Here is a 12487-nt window from a genome sequence, read left to right as displayed (position 1 = left end):
AGTTTATATCTATAACAAGTTTCTGCCTAGCTTTTTGAATAAATAATTTCCATCTATTTGGTGTATTTCGCAGTTCCCTGAGATGCTCGGCAGTAAAAAACATTGAATTGGTTACGGTCAATTTGTGCAGAGAACTCAAAAACGATGGTGAGCTGAACGACCAGATAACATCATCAGTGCTATTAAATGAGAGATGGCTATTGGCCTGAAGCGCGATGGAATTTCTTGAAAGACCATGCCCTTCTTTCAAGAAACGCAATACTATTTTGTTATATGTGAATATGCAGCACCTCTGGTTCAGTGCTGCAGTGTCACTCACTCTCTACTGAGATTTCAAGTCCTGGAGCTCGACGACACAAAGCTGACAAAGAACTACTATTTCCTAAACTGATGTTTTTGGTTAAGCTTTGAAAGTCATATTCTACTTTGTAAGAGTGATTGGATTTTCGCAGTCTAGCGAGCCATCTGTTCGCTTGTACAGTTGAATACACAACTTGCATAATTAAATCTTCGACCTACGTTAAGTTTTGGAGTGTTGATGTAACTCAAACGAACCTTTGCGTGCCACTTGATGATTACATTGATAAGTACTGAAGCTGTGATTTAAATTGTGTTGATAAGTTTAAGTCAGAAAGTCCATAATTACGCTACCTAAATCTCTCTTAATATTTTTAAAACTAACACAAAAAGGAAAGAAAAGAAACATTCTCGATTTATTAATGCAGAGTCTAGTTTTGATGAAGAAATTGATTATACAGTAATAGAAAATGCATTTGGTGATCACAGAAGTTAGGGTGATTAGTCTGGGTGGAAAATATTACAACATATATTCCATGGCATTGTTCCTCATACAACTGGACAGACACAAAATGTATTGTGTAATGTTAAGATGTCAAGGACTTGCTTAACAATTGCATTGAACTGGTGCAAGAGGATTGAAAAGCTGAAATGATTAAAGCTAAGCAAACCAGACTCATATCCAACCCCTGCCAGATTCCTTCAATTGAGCATTGTGATGCCATTTGCCTTGTTATTAATATGCAACATAATAGAGGAGTGATCCTTCATGCAGTTTCTTACATGATTGTATTTTATGGATAGAAGGGGCCCAAATATTTCTGTTTCTTATAACCCCAAGAATTTCTAACTTGGTCATGCAAAACAATAGGTCTGAGACTAATGTTAGACACATCAAACAAGGAAATATGGGGATGCAATTAAAATCAAGTTGTCTAATTGTATGTTAGCATTACTCTTGCCAGAACAGTAGAATATAGAAGTGCCATTATATGAACAGTTTCACAATGATGGATATTATTTAAAAACATAAACTATTTGAGGGTCTGGAACCAATCACTAGCACAATAATGTTAGAATTCTGAGGCTGGCAACATTAAGAGTGTTTTGATTCTACACAGTGCATAAAATATCTCCAACAGAATGCCAAGCCACATTTTAAAAGTCCCTAGTTGATCCCTGTGTGTGACTCATGAACTGTACTACCCTCTTTGTATCACCACATCCAGTGAATTTATCATTCTCTTTTGCAAAACTAGCAGATTAACAGCAGCACAGATACTAGATTCAAACAGTGCAGCAAGTACCTGCAAATTAGCCATTCCCATTCAGCTGACTACTGGAGAAGTGGACTAACAACAATGCTAAAAAGAATGAAACCCTTCCTTTACACAATTGTTAAAAGGTTAACAATTGTTTAAATTGTTGAATTGTAACTCCTGGACACTTTTGAAATATGAATATACCTGGCTAGATAATCAGAGGTGATGTGGTTTTCTTGACTCCAGGTACAGGTTTCTGAAATCAAGTCAAGTCAAGTCAAGTCACTTTTTATTGTCACTTTTTATTGTCGTTTTGACCATGACTGCTGGTACAGTACACAGTAAAAATGAGACGATGTTTTTCAGGACCATGGTGCTACATACAACAATACAAGAACTACATGAACTACGTAAAAACTACACTAGACTACAGACCTACACAGGACTGCATAAAGTGCACAAAACAGTGCAGGCATTACAATAAATAATAAACAAGACAATAAGCACAGTAGAGGGCAGTAGGCTGTTGTCAGTCCAGGCTCTGGGTATTGAAGAGTCTGATTGCTTGGGGGAAGAAACTGTTACATAGTCTGGTCGTGAGAGCCTGAATGCTTCGGTGCCTTTTGCCAGATGGCAGGAAGGAGAAGAGTTGTATGAGGGGTGTGTGGGGTCCTTCATAATGCTGTTTGCTTTACGGATGCAGCATGTGGTGTAAATGTCTGTAATGGCAGGAAGAGAGACCCTGATGATCTTCTTAGCTGACCTCACTATCTGCTGCAGGGTCTTGCAATCTGAGATGGTGCAATTTCTGAACCAGGCAGTGATGCAGCTGCTCAGGATGCTCTCAATACAACCTCTGTAGGATGTTGTGAGAATGGAGGGTGGGAGATGGAATTTTCTCAGCCTTCGCAGAAAGTAGAGAGGCTGCTGGGCTTTCTTTGCTATGGAGCTGGTGTTGAGGGACCAGGTGAGATTCTCCGCCAGGTGAACACCAAGAAATTTGGTGCTCTTAAGGATCTCTACAGAGGAGTCATCGATGTTCAGCAGAGAGTGGTCGCTCCATGTCCTCCTGAAGTCAACAAACACCTCTTTTGTTCACATTCAGAGACGGGTTGTTGGCTCTGCACCAGTCCCTTAGCCGCTGCACCTCCTCTCTGTATGATGACTCATCGTTCTTGCTGATGAGACTCATCACGGTCGTGTCATCGGTGAACTTGATGATATGGTTCGAGCTGCGTGTTGCAGCACAGTCGTGGGTCAGCAGAGTGAACAGCAGTGAACAGAGCACACAGCCCTGAAAAATAATTCCTTGGAAATGATTGACACCTTTATTCGATTTATTGCACCTCAAATAGTAATCAAATGTAATTTAATTACCTTGAATGGTTTAAAATTCTGCTCCAGTACCCCAAATAGTTAAGGGTTTTGTTGACTTATGAAAACCCCAAATTAAAACAAAGCTCCAAATATATTAAGATGTGGTTTTATGCTTGAAGTTAAATTAAGATTTTTAAAAAACTTACAAAAGCAACACGTTCTGACATTGCAAAATCTTAAGTAAAGCTTGAAAATGCTGGAAATGTCCATCAGATCCAGCAGAATCTATGGAGAAAAAAATCATCTCAGGTCAATGGCTTTGACCAAAGCCGAATACCCTGTGTGCTGGGGGGAAATGGAATAAAAAGGGTAATTTCTCCTCCCAGCCACTTCTATCACTGATCTGTGCCAAGCTGATTACACATGACTTCAATCCCGAACGTGCAGCACAGCTGTTGCTCCTCACATCTCTGTATCTCACTCACCCAACACACGAGCACTCTGCTCCCACCCTGGGCCCTAAAACTGCACTTTACAGAATGGATAGTCAATGGAGGCAGGGGAAATGCTTCTGGGTGGGGTTTGACAAAACCAATAACTCTACTGTTTTCATCCAACAGTGAACTTTATTTTCAACGTTTTGGCAGTTATTATAGGAATTTAGTTATGACCCATATTATTTTCCTTCTTCCTTGGTAATGTACACATTGCAGATTGGAAATGGCTCCATGCCTGGTTTGCTTTGGTATGCAAACTATGTTTTTGAGTCTCTCTAATCTTGTTTGCGAAAGTCACAAGGTTCTCTGTGTAACTCTGAGCCGAAATTGACATTCTTGGTTTCAGCTGGATGTTCTCAATGATATCTTGCAAACTCTCATTCCTGGAACAATGCGGCATAGCTGGTATGATCCTGGCAGTCAGCTCTCAGAAGGACACAACACTATTCAAGCAACACTCTTCCGACTACGAGGGAGTGTTGCCAAGGGTGGGCATCTCTTTCTGGGACTCAGGCTGTTGAAGAACAGTGCTCACTGTGATCATTGTTTCTTTGTGTATGGGGTCACCAAGCCCTTCTAGAACTCCAGCCAGAAACCATCTCAGAGGTATGAGTACAGTACTCACATGTTTCTGGTGAATGCCTGTATGCCAGCATCAGTATCTGTTCTTCTTTGGGTTGCTCTTTGAGTATGTAGTCTGTCGATCTCCTCAGTGAATCAGACTGGAGTAAGCAAAGTTAGAAATCTGTTAATGGTCAGTGAGAGCAAAATTTTCAGTTCCTTTAAAAAGCAGATTTTCCAGTGAAAGAGTGATTTTAAAAGGCAGTCTATGTGTAAATGAAAACTATTTTTCTTATGACCAGTGAGTTTGAAAATCTCACAGCTGATGAACTACGTATGTTTGAAGGTGTTTTTGTGTGGGAAGGAAAGGACTAAAGAAAATGAAACTTGGTGAAATATCAGTAGACAGTGGGTGTAATGGAGCCAGAAACGTGAGCAGAATTGGCATATTCCAGAGTAACTGATTTCAGCTGCACACTTTGGGGAATAATGTGAACAAATTTCTAGCCTTGTGTACTTAACATGATACTGTAGAGAAGCAACATCTGTGCATGTTCAATCAGTCAGGGAAATCAGCTGACACTTGGGACAAAACTAGATGAATGTATTAAAGATGATGTCATACAATCCTATTCTTTGATGTATACAATTTTGTTTTGTGGACTGCACCAACCTTCCCTCTAAATTTTTTTAATCTGCGCGGACCAACCATTGCTCTATGCTGGAAACTTTTGCACTGCCTGAAAACTTTTTTTTGTAATATGCATACTTGGAATATTTAGAATAAAAATTGAAAAATCACATACTTTTGATTTTATTTATTAATTAAAGGATATAATAAAATGCAGTGCAACAAAGAAAATATTTCAAGTTTTGTAAACTTTTTCTTGCTGTATCCAATTCCAGCTGCACAACCACAAAGCCTACGTGCATGGGAGCATTTCAGTTACTTGCAGCCATGCACACCCACAGCTTAGAGGAAATGGTAGACTGCACATTTAGTGAATTTAGAAAATCTCAGTTTGCAATAGTATTTAAAATTATCTGTGCACTTCGTCAGTAAAAGATACTTAATTACAATGCTGAAACCTCAAAAGGAGATTGCAGAATGAATATTGCAAAATAAATTTGTGGTTTAGGACCTAAACTGTAATAAAATGAATTCAGGAAATTTCCGGTGAATTGTCAGAAAAGAGGCTAAGATTAATATTGTATTGATAAAACAAATCATAATGCAAAGTTAGTGTGTGATTATATTACCAGATATTGTGGATTTTCAAGCTTTTTTCATAGTTTGTGTTCATAAATGCTTTTATATATTTCAATTTTTTCACACAGAGGTAGCTATAATAAATTATAAATTAAAAAAGGCTCTTTTTTGGCCTTTATGAATTTATTGTGCATCAGTTTTCATTTAATCTTCTTTTGTACTTTTCCAGTTATTGATTTAAGCAGTAATTATTACAGTGAAGAGCATGTAATCTAATTCTAAGTAAGTATTTATTCTGATGTGTAGTTTTTCTTGTGAAACTAAATTTCACTTTGTTTAATTTTAATGCCACATTGATGATTTTATAATGAACAAAAGCAGGATATGCTAGTTTTGATATCCTATCTGCTAAACAGAAAAGTACCCCCGTGCCGTGTCAAGTTTCTATAAAGCAGCTTTTGAATATGTTCTCCACTTTCATAAATTTCAGAGTAATTTTCATCCCACCTAAAACATGTTTATGGTTAAGGCTTTAGCCTTTTTGTCATGTGTGTGCATTTTCTGTAGATGAAAAGTTACATTTCATAATTGGAAGTATTTTTCACTTATGAAAACTTGATTTCTTCACTGAAAGTTTGTTATTTACTAAACATATGAAAGCAATGCAATGTAAGTTAAACAAAGATTGGTTCTTGAGTCATTGCTTCTACAAAACAGCTCTAGTATTTAATATTTAAATAGTTGATGAACAGAACTACTCATTGATATCTGTTTCATGGTTCAGCTTTGAGGTTACACAGTAAACAGACAGCTCTTGTAATAAGAATGAAAATCAAGAATTCCTTGGACTGGAATTAAGAGATTAGCTAATCCTTCAAAAAGGCGTTGGAAGAAAACCTGGTGTACGGTCTAAGCACACCACTGTGCAACTGAATGTGGACTTCCTAACCAACAGACCTCAGATAGTCAGGATGCACAACCACTCCTCCTTCTCCATCACCCTCAACATGGGTGCCCTCTGGGTTGCGTGCTGAGCTCATTGCTGTACACTCTGCTCACACACAACACCCAAGTAGTCAGATTGTCAGGTTGGTCAATGACACGACAGCAGTGGGGCTCACTGCCATCAACACTGAAATGGCCGACAGAGAGGAGCTGAAAGAGCTCGAGGCCTGGTGCCAGGTAAGTAACCTCTTCCTCAAACGTCAACAAGACAAAAAAGATGGCTTTTGACTTCAGAAGAACTCACAACACTCACACCCCTCTTTACCTCAGCAGCACAACAGTGGAATCTGCAGTTTCAAACTCTTAGGAGTGCACATCTCACACGGCCTCTCATGGTCCCAGAACACACCCTTCACAGTCAGGAAAGATCAGCAATGCCTTTTACTTTCTAAGGAGGCTGAAGAGAGCCGGACTATGCACACCTACACTCACATCCTTCCACAGATATGCAGTAGAGAGCATCATAACAAGCTGCATCACTGCATAGTATGGAAACTACACTGTGGCAGACAGAAAGATTCTTCAATGGGTAGTCAAAACTGCCCTCATGTATCACTGGCACCAGCCTACCTGCCATCAAAGACAAATATACAAAAAGGAGCCAGCAAAAAGGCCAGTAACATCATGAAGAATCCCACCCACCCTAGGCATGGACTGTTTATCCCACTCCTATTAGGGAGGAGGCTATGGAGGCCCACACTAGGGCCACCAGACTCAAAAACAGTTAGAATAGAATATAATTTATTTAAATCTTACATCCATCCCACAACTTGAGGAAGTAAAAATCTTTGCGTTACGACTCCATTACAATGTAGAGCTATGTGAATTTAAAAGACAAATGGCTTGTAGAAAGAAGCTGTCTCGTAACTTGTACATTTAATGCTGCGGTACCGTTTGTCAGACAGAAGCAGCTGAAACAGTTTATGGTTGGGGTGACTAGTGTCCAGGCCTTCTTTATGAGCCTGCTGCTATAAATCTTCTCAATGGAGGGAAGTTCACATCCACAGATGCGCTCGGCTGTCCGTGCTACTCTCTGCAGTGCCCAGCAATCAAGGTTGGTACAGTTCCCGTACCAGGCGGTGATACAGTCAGTCAGGATGCTTTCAATGGTGCCCCTGTAGAAGGTCTTGAGGGTTTGGGGGCCCATGCCGAACTTCTTCAGTCGCCTGAGGTGTTAGAGATGCTGTGGTGCTTTTTTGTCACAAAGCCAGTGTTTACAGTCCAGGGAAGATCATCAGTGATGTGTATACCGAGGAACTTGAAACTACTTGCCCTCTCAACTGCAGACCCATTGATATTGATCGGGCCAAACCCGCCTCCACTCCTCCTGTAATTCACAATCAACTTTTTTGTTTTTTGGACTTACCCCAAGCAGTAAGACTGATCAACACCTCCAACCACTAACCCACCCCTCCACACCCCAACCAGCACTACTTTATCATTTCCTGTCAGTCACCTTATGTGCAGACACTCCTGTGCTTAGTATCACTTTATAGACATACAATCAATCTACTGTATTTATATATGCAAACAACAGGAATTCTGCAGATGCTGGAAATTCAAGCAACACACATAAAAGTTGCAGGTGAACGCAGCAGGCCAGGCAGCATCTCTAAGAAGAGGCACAGTCGACGTTTCAGGCCGAGACCCTTCATCAGGACTAGACGAAGGGTCTCGGCCTGAAACGTCGACTGTGCCTCTTCCTAGAGATGCTGCCTGGCCTGCTGCGTTCACCAGCAACTTTTATGTATTTATATATGCTCTCTTATGTATTTAATTTATTGTGTTTTTGTTAGTATTATTGTGCTCCTTATCTAATTGTTTTTTTTGTGCTGCACGGATACGAAGTAACAATTATTTCCTTCTCCTTTACACTTCTGTACAGGAAATGACTTTAAACAATCTTGGATCTGCAATGTTATTGCTCATTATGTGTTGCCTGTGCACTGATGTCTCATTTTTACTGAAAAAAAATCTTTACAGTTGTGTAAACAAAACTATTTTTAAAAATTCTCAAAGTTTATACAAGAGGGATGTATTGCTGAAAGGGTTGTCTAAGGAATGAGAGCTGAGAGCTGAAATCTGAGGCTTCACACCCCTTCACTCTCCGGCCCCAAATGTACAGGAACTCCGACTTCATCAGCTTGTGAACATCTCCCTCTTGAACACCATGATGATGCAACATCTTGGACTGATTAGAGGTGAGAGACTATTTATATACTGAACTCCACAGCAAATCTGTTTATCAATGTAAAGATGAAAGAGACATTCATTGCTCAAGAGTAGTATGAGAATTTTCATATTTATTTTGAGTTCCAATTTCCATTATTAACAATCCATTATTTTCAGCTAATGTATGTAATTGCTCTCTATTTCCTGCAACATATATCTCAATAAAGCTCAAAGTAAATTGTTTCCTGTTTTATGCCACACAAAGTTTTCATTGCTGGCTATATGTATTATTTTTTTTATTGTAAAAGTGAGATCAGTGCTTAAGACTTTAAGCATTAATTTGATTACAAATATTCTCAGTGGACAATCCTAATAATTGTTACGCCGGTTAGATTTGCTCCAAATTTGAGAGTGAGAGGAGGAACCTTGCAAAGAAAATGTCCAAGAAAAGCTTTATGAATATCAACCTGTTGCCACATAAATTCAGGCAAAAATACCCTGATGAGTTATTGCTTCAGAATGCGATGTTGTTTAAATATACCACAAGCTTAAGCAGCACATTAGAGGTTGTGCATATTGTGCATGCAAAGGGTGAAAAATCAAAGAGACCACCAGAAGAAACACTGCAGGATACTTCAGACATTTACACAAAATGATTTAGCAAGCTTATCTGCTGAAATCATCAGCCAGCTTTGGAATATTACATTTTGTCCTTTTTTGGTTATAGATAGTGAACAGCTGATTCCTACTGCGCCTCAATATTTCACAACCTGACAGCTCCTCCTCTCCAAAACTATTTTATTCCAATTTTTGCTTTTAGTCTCTTAACTGGTTCTCAATCCTGCCTTGCACATTAGCCCCAATATCAACGCATTCTAATCTCGTTGACGAACCTCTATGTGTTTAATTTATAATTTCTCCTGTAAAGGAGCCAATTTGAATTGGAAATGGTTTAGTATTGTCACAGAGATACAGTGAAAATCTTGTCTTGCGCACTGTTCATACAGATCAGGTCACTGGGGTAGAACAAGCTAAACCAAAACAGAATGCAGAATAAAGTGTAATAGCTACAGAGAACGTGCAGTAAACAGTAAAGTGCAAGCTCATAACAAGGTAGATTGTGAAGTCAAGAGCCCATCTTACAGTACTAGGGAACCATTGACTAGTCTTATACCAGCAGGGTAGAAGTTGTTCTTGGACCAGGTGGTACGTCCATTGCATCTTTTGCCCAATGGAAGAGGGGATAAAAGAGAATGTTTGGGGATGGGTAGGGTCTTTGATTATGCTGGCTGCTTTACTGAGGCAGTGAGAAATGTAGACAGAGTCCAAGAAGGGAGGTTGGTTTCTGTGATAAGCTGTGCTGTGTCTACAACTCTTTGCAGTTTCTTGGGGTCACATCTCAAGCCATTGTGCATTCAGATAGGATACTTTCTCTGGAGCAACAATAACAATTGGCAAAGGTTGACAGGGGCATGCCAAATTTGAAGTCAGTAGTCTTTTTAGCATATGGTTAAATGTTTTAGTTCAGTTATGTATATGCTTGTCACCAGTTTCTGCACAGGAGAAAATTAAAGGCAGTGTTCTATCAAAAGAAGAGTGTTTTAGCTGTCATAAGATTCAGTAAACCTGAGGATTGGAAGCATCATAGAACTCAGCAAACAGCAAGAAATTGATAAAAAGGTGAGGCAAAATAAGAGAAAAAACTGGCAAGTAACATAAAAATTAGATAGATTCTGGAAAATAGCAGACCCAGCTTGACAGGCTGGATGGCTTAGTCCCGTAATTATTTTTGTTATTATCAACAGAATATTCATTACAACAAGTGGGCAGAGAAAATGTGTCTGTGAAAGTCATTGACATTAGACAGCTTTTTCTCAAAAGTTGATGAGTAACTGAATGCTTTTGTGAATTAAATATTTTAAGTGATTATGATATTGAAAACTTTTTAATAATATTGGTTCCTTAGCTTATTGAAAAAACAATATTTGGAGTGATTTTATTTGATTTCACTTACTGTTAATCATTTCATTGCTGACTTTTGTTCTAGCTGCTAATTTTCAATTTTTTTTGCTTAGATCGGAACTTATCTGCTATTTGTTTTCTGATGATTTCATTCTGATTGTGATTTTATTTAATAAGAGTCATATTTGAACCAATTAACTAACATATGCCTGAAATAGTTGCGATTTTTTTCTAGTTTAGACATTGTAACAATGAAGCTGATCATATTTTGGAATTGATCATAGCTTTAAAAGTCCTAACTTTCTCAAAAGTTTAACTTGCTTAACTTTAGTAGAGTTATTGGAATTACTTTTTAAAAATATGTTCAATTTATTGGTGTCCTCTATAGGCAGATGCACACAAATTTCCTGGGTCTGTTCATTTACATATTAATCAATGACAGATTGATAACATGCATATAGTCTGCACGACCTTTTCAAAAGCATCTTAGTGAAAGACGTAGAAATGAACAACCAAGGGTGGAAGAGTACATTCCTCTTTCACTGCACTCTCAAACAACTTCTCTGCATGTCTTAGAATATACAGAATTATGATTATTATCAAACAGCTTCTGTGTTCAGAAGGTATAGTTCCAAGTGAAAGTGGAAGAAAGTACTGTATAATCTCATTCATTCAGATTTCAAAGCCTATCCAGTGATCACTGAAAATAGGATGAAACAATTCATTGCCATAAATTTTCATTCATGCTGTCTGGAAAACAGTAACAATGGCATTAATCAATGAATATTCCACCCAGGATTGCAGAGTCAGGCTGCAAGAACTTTTCCATTCTCACCAGTGCAGATCAGATAGGTCACTGGATGGGTTTTACCTCACAAATCACCAGTCACTCTCTGTGTTCTCAAAGTTGTATTTCTAGAACAATCTCTTGAGTAAGCAATGCTAAAACACCCTCCTCCACTTTAATTGTCACATTTCAATAGTTGTACTTAACTTTTTTATGCCACATATTATTTACTTCTGAGCTATTAAAGTTTTAGTATTCAACATTGCCTACCTACCAGACACAGAATATTGAAGAGATATAGAAGAGGTTAGACACTGGGCATCTAACTCATTTCTCTGGTATTCTATGATGGCACACCATATTCATTTTCTGTCAATTTAAAGAGGTACACACATTCTGAACTTCCATCCTCCTTCCCTGCAGTGGGTAACTTGGGAAAAGGAAGATAAATGTTGAAGGAGGGTAATTGGGGCCAATCCACCCAGAAGTTGTACAGCTAAGTACCTCAGGGGGATAGAATATCATCGCTCCTCTTCTCCTTATTGAGAAGCTGAGAAGGAAGGATTGGCTGCTAGAAACAAGTTGACATGAGGTGAAGTGTGCTTAATTCGCATTTCCTCTAATCCTAGTCCTAATGTGATATGCAGATAAAGCATGGGAATGGTTACCCACAGGGAATGATGTGGCTGTAGATAATGAGGATTTTAAAAATCCTTCATGCTTTGCTCTGTTCAAGCGGAAATTTTCAAGTTGTATGATCACCAACACTAATTATAGGCTTTTGGAATTTCATGGGAATAAATGTTCGGCTGACTGGTTTAAAGTTTCCATATAACGTTCAATAGACAAAATGTTTTCTGATGAGGATTACCAACAGTGCATTTTGCAAAGTTTGACTTATTCTGTAGTAAGCATCGTTATTTATTGAATTATTTGTCGTGTCATTTGTTGAGGGGATTACAGAGCATTTTATTTGCTGTGGCTGAATTAATATATTGTAAAAGTTGCGTATTTATTTTGAGGCAAATGAACAAATAATGAGATTCAAAAAATGAGTATTTTTGAACTTTCAACATGCCCATTCATTAAAAATCTAACCACACAAATTCAAATCAGAACAATGTATAAGCAATTAGTCTAAGGAAATATCCAACTCTGAAGGTACAGATTATTGTAGAACAATTCCTGTATAGTTGGAGGAAACAAAAGTATGGTAAAAAAAAAGATAACCACCTGAGGTATATGATTTGGCAGATCCCTTGATGTAAATGCAAGCTGCTTGAAGGCAACATGGATATCAACCTAGTAACCAAAAAAAACCACTGATAGAATCTGGGTATAGCACTTGGAGTAGAGATTTCTGCAAAGTATTCTAGTGAGCTACATGAACACACTAACTAATTATATTGGACATGTG

This window comes from Mobula hypostoma, chromosome 1 (assembly GCF_963921235.1).
Source record: "Mobula hypostoma chromosome 1, sMobHyp1.1, whole genome shotgun sequence".
Classification (NCBI taxonomy): domain Eukaryota; kingdom Metazoa; phylum Chordata; class Chondrichthyes; order Myliobatiformes; family Myliobatidae; genus Mobula; species Mobula hypostoma.
This window is presented reverse-complemented; position numbering follows the sequence as displayed.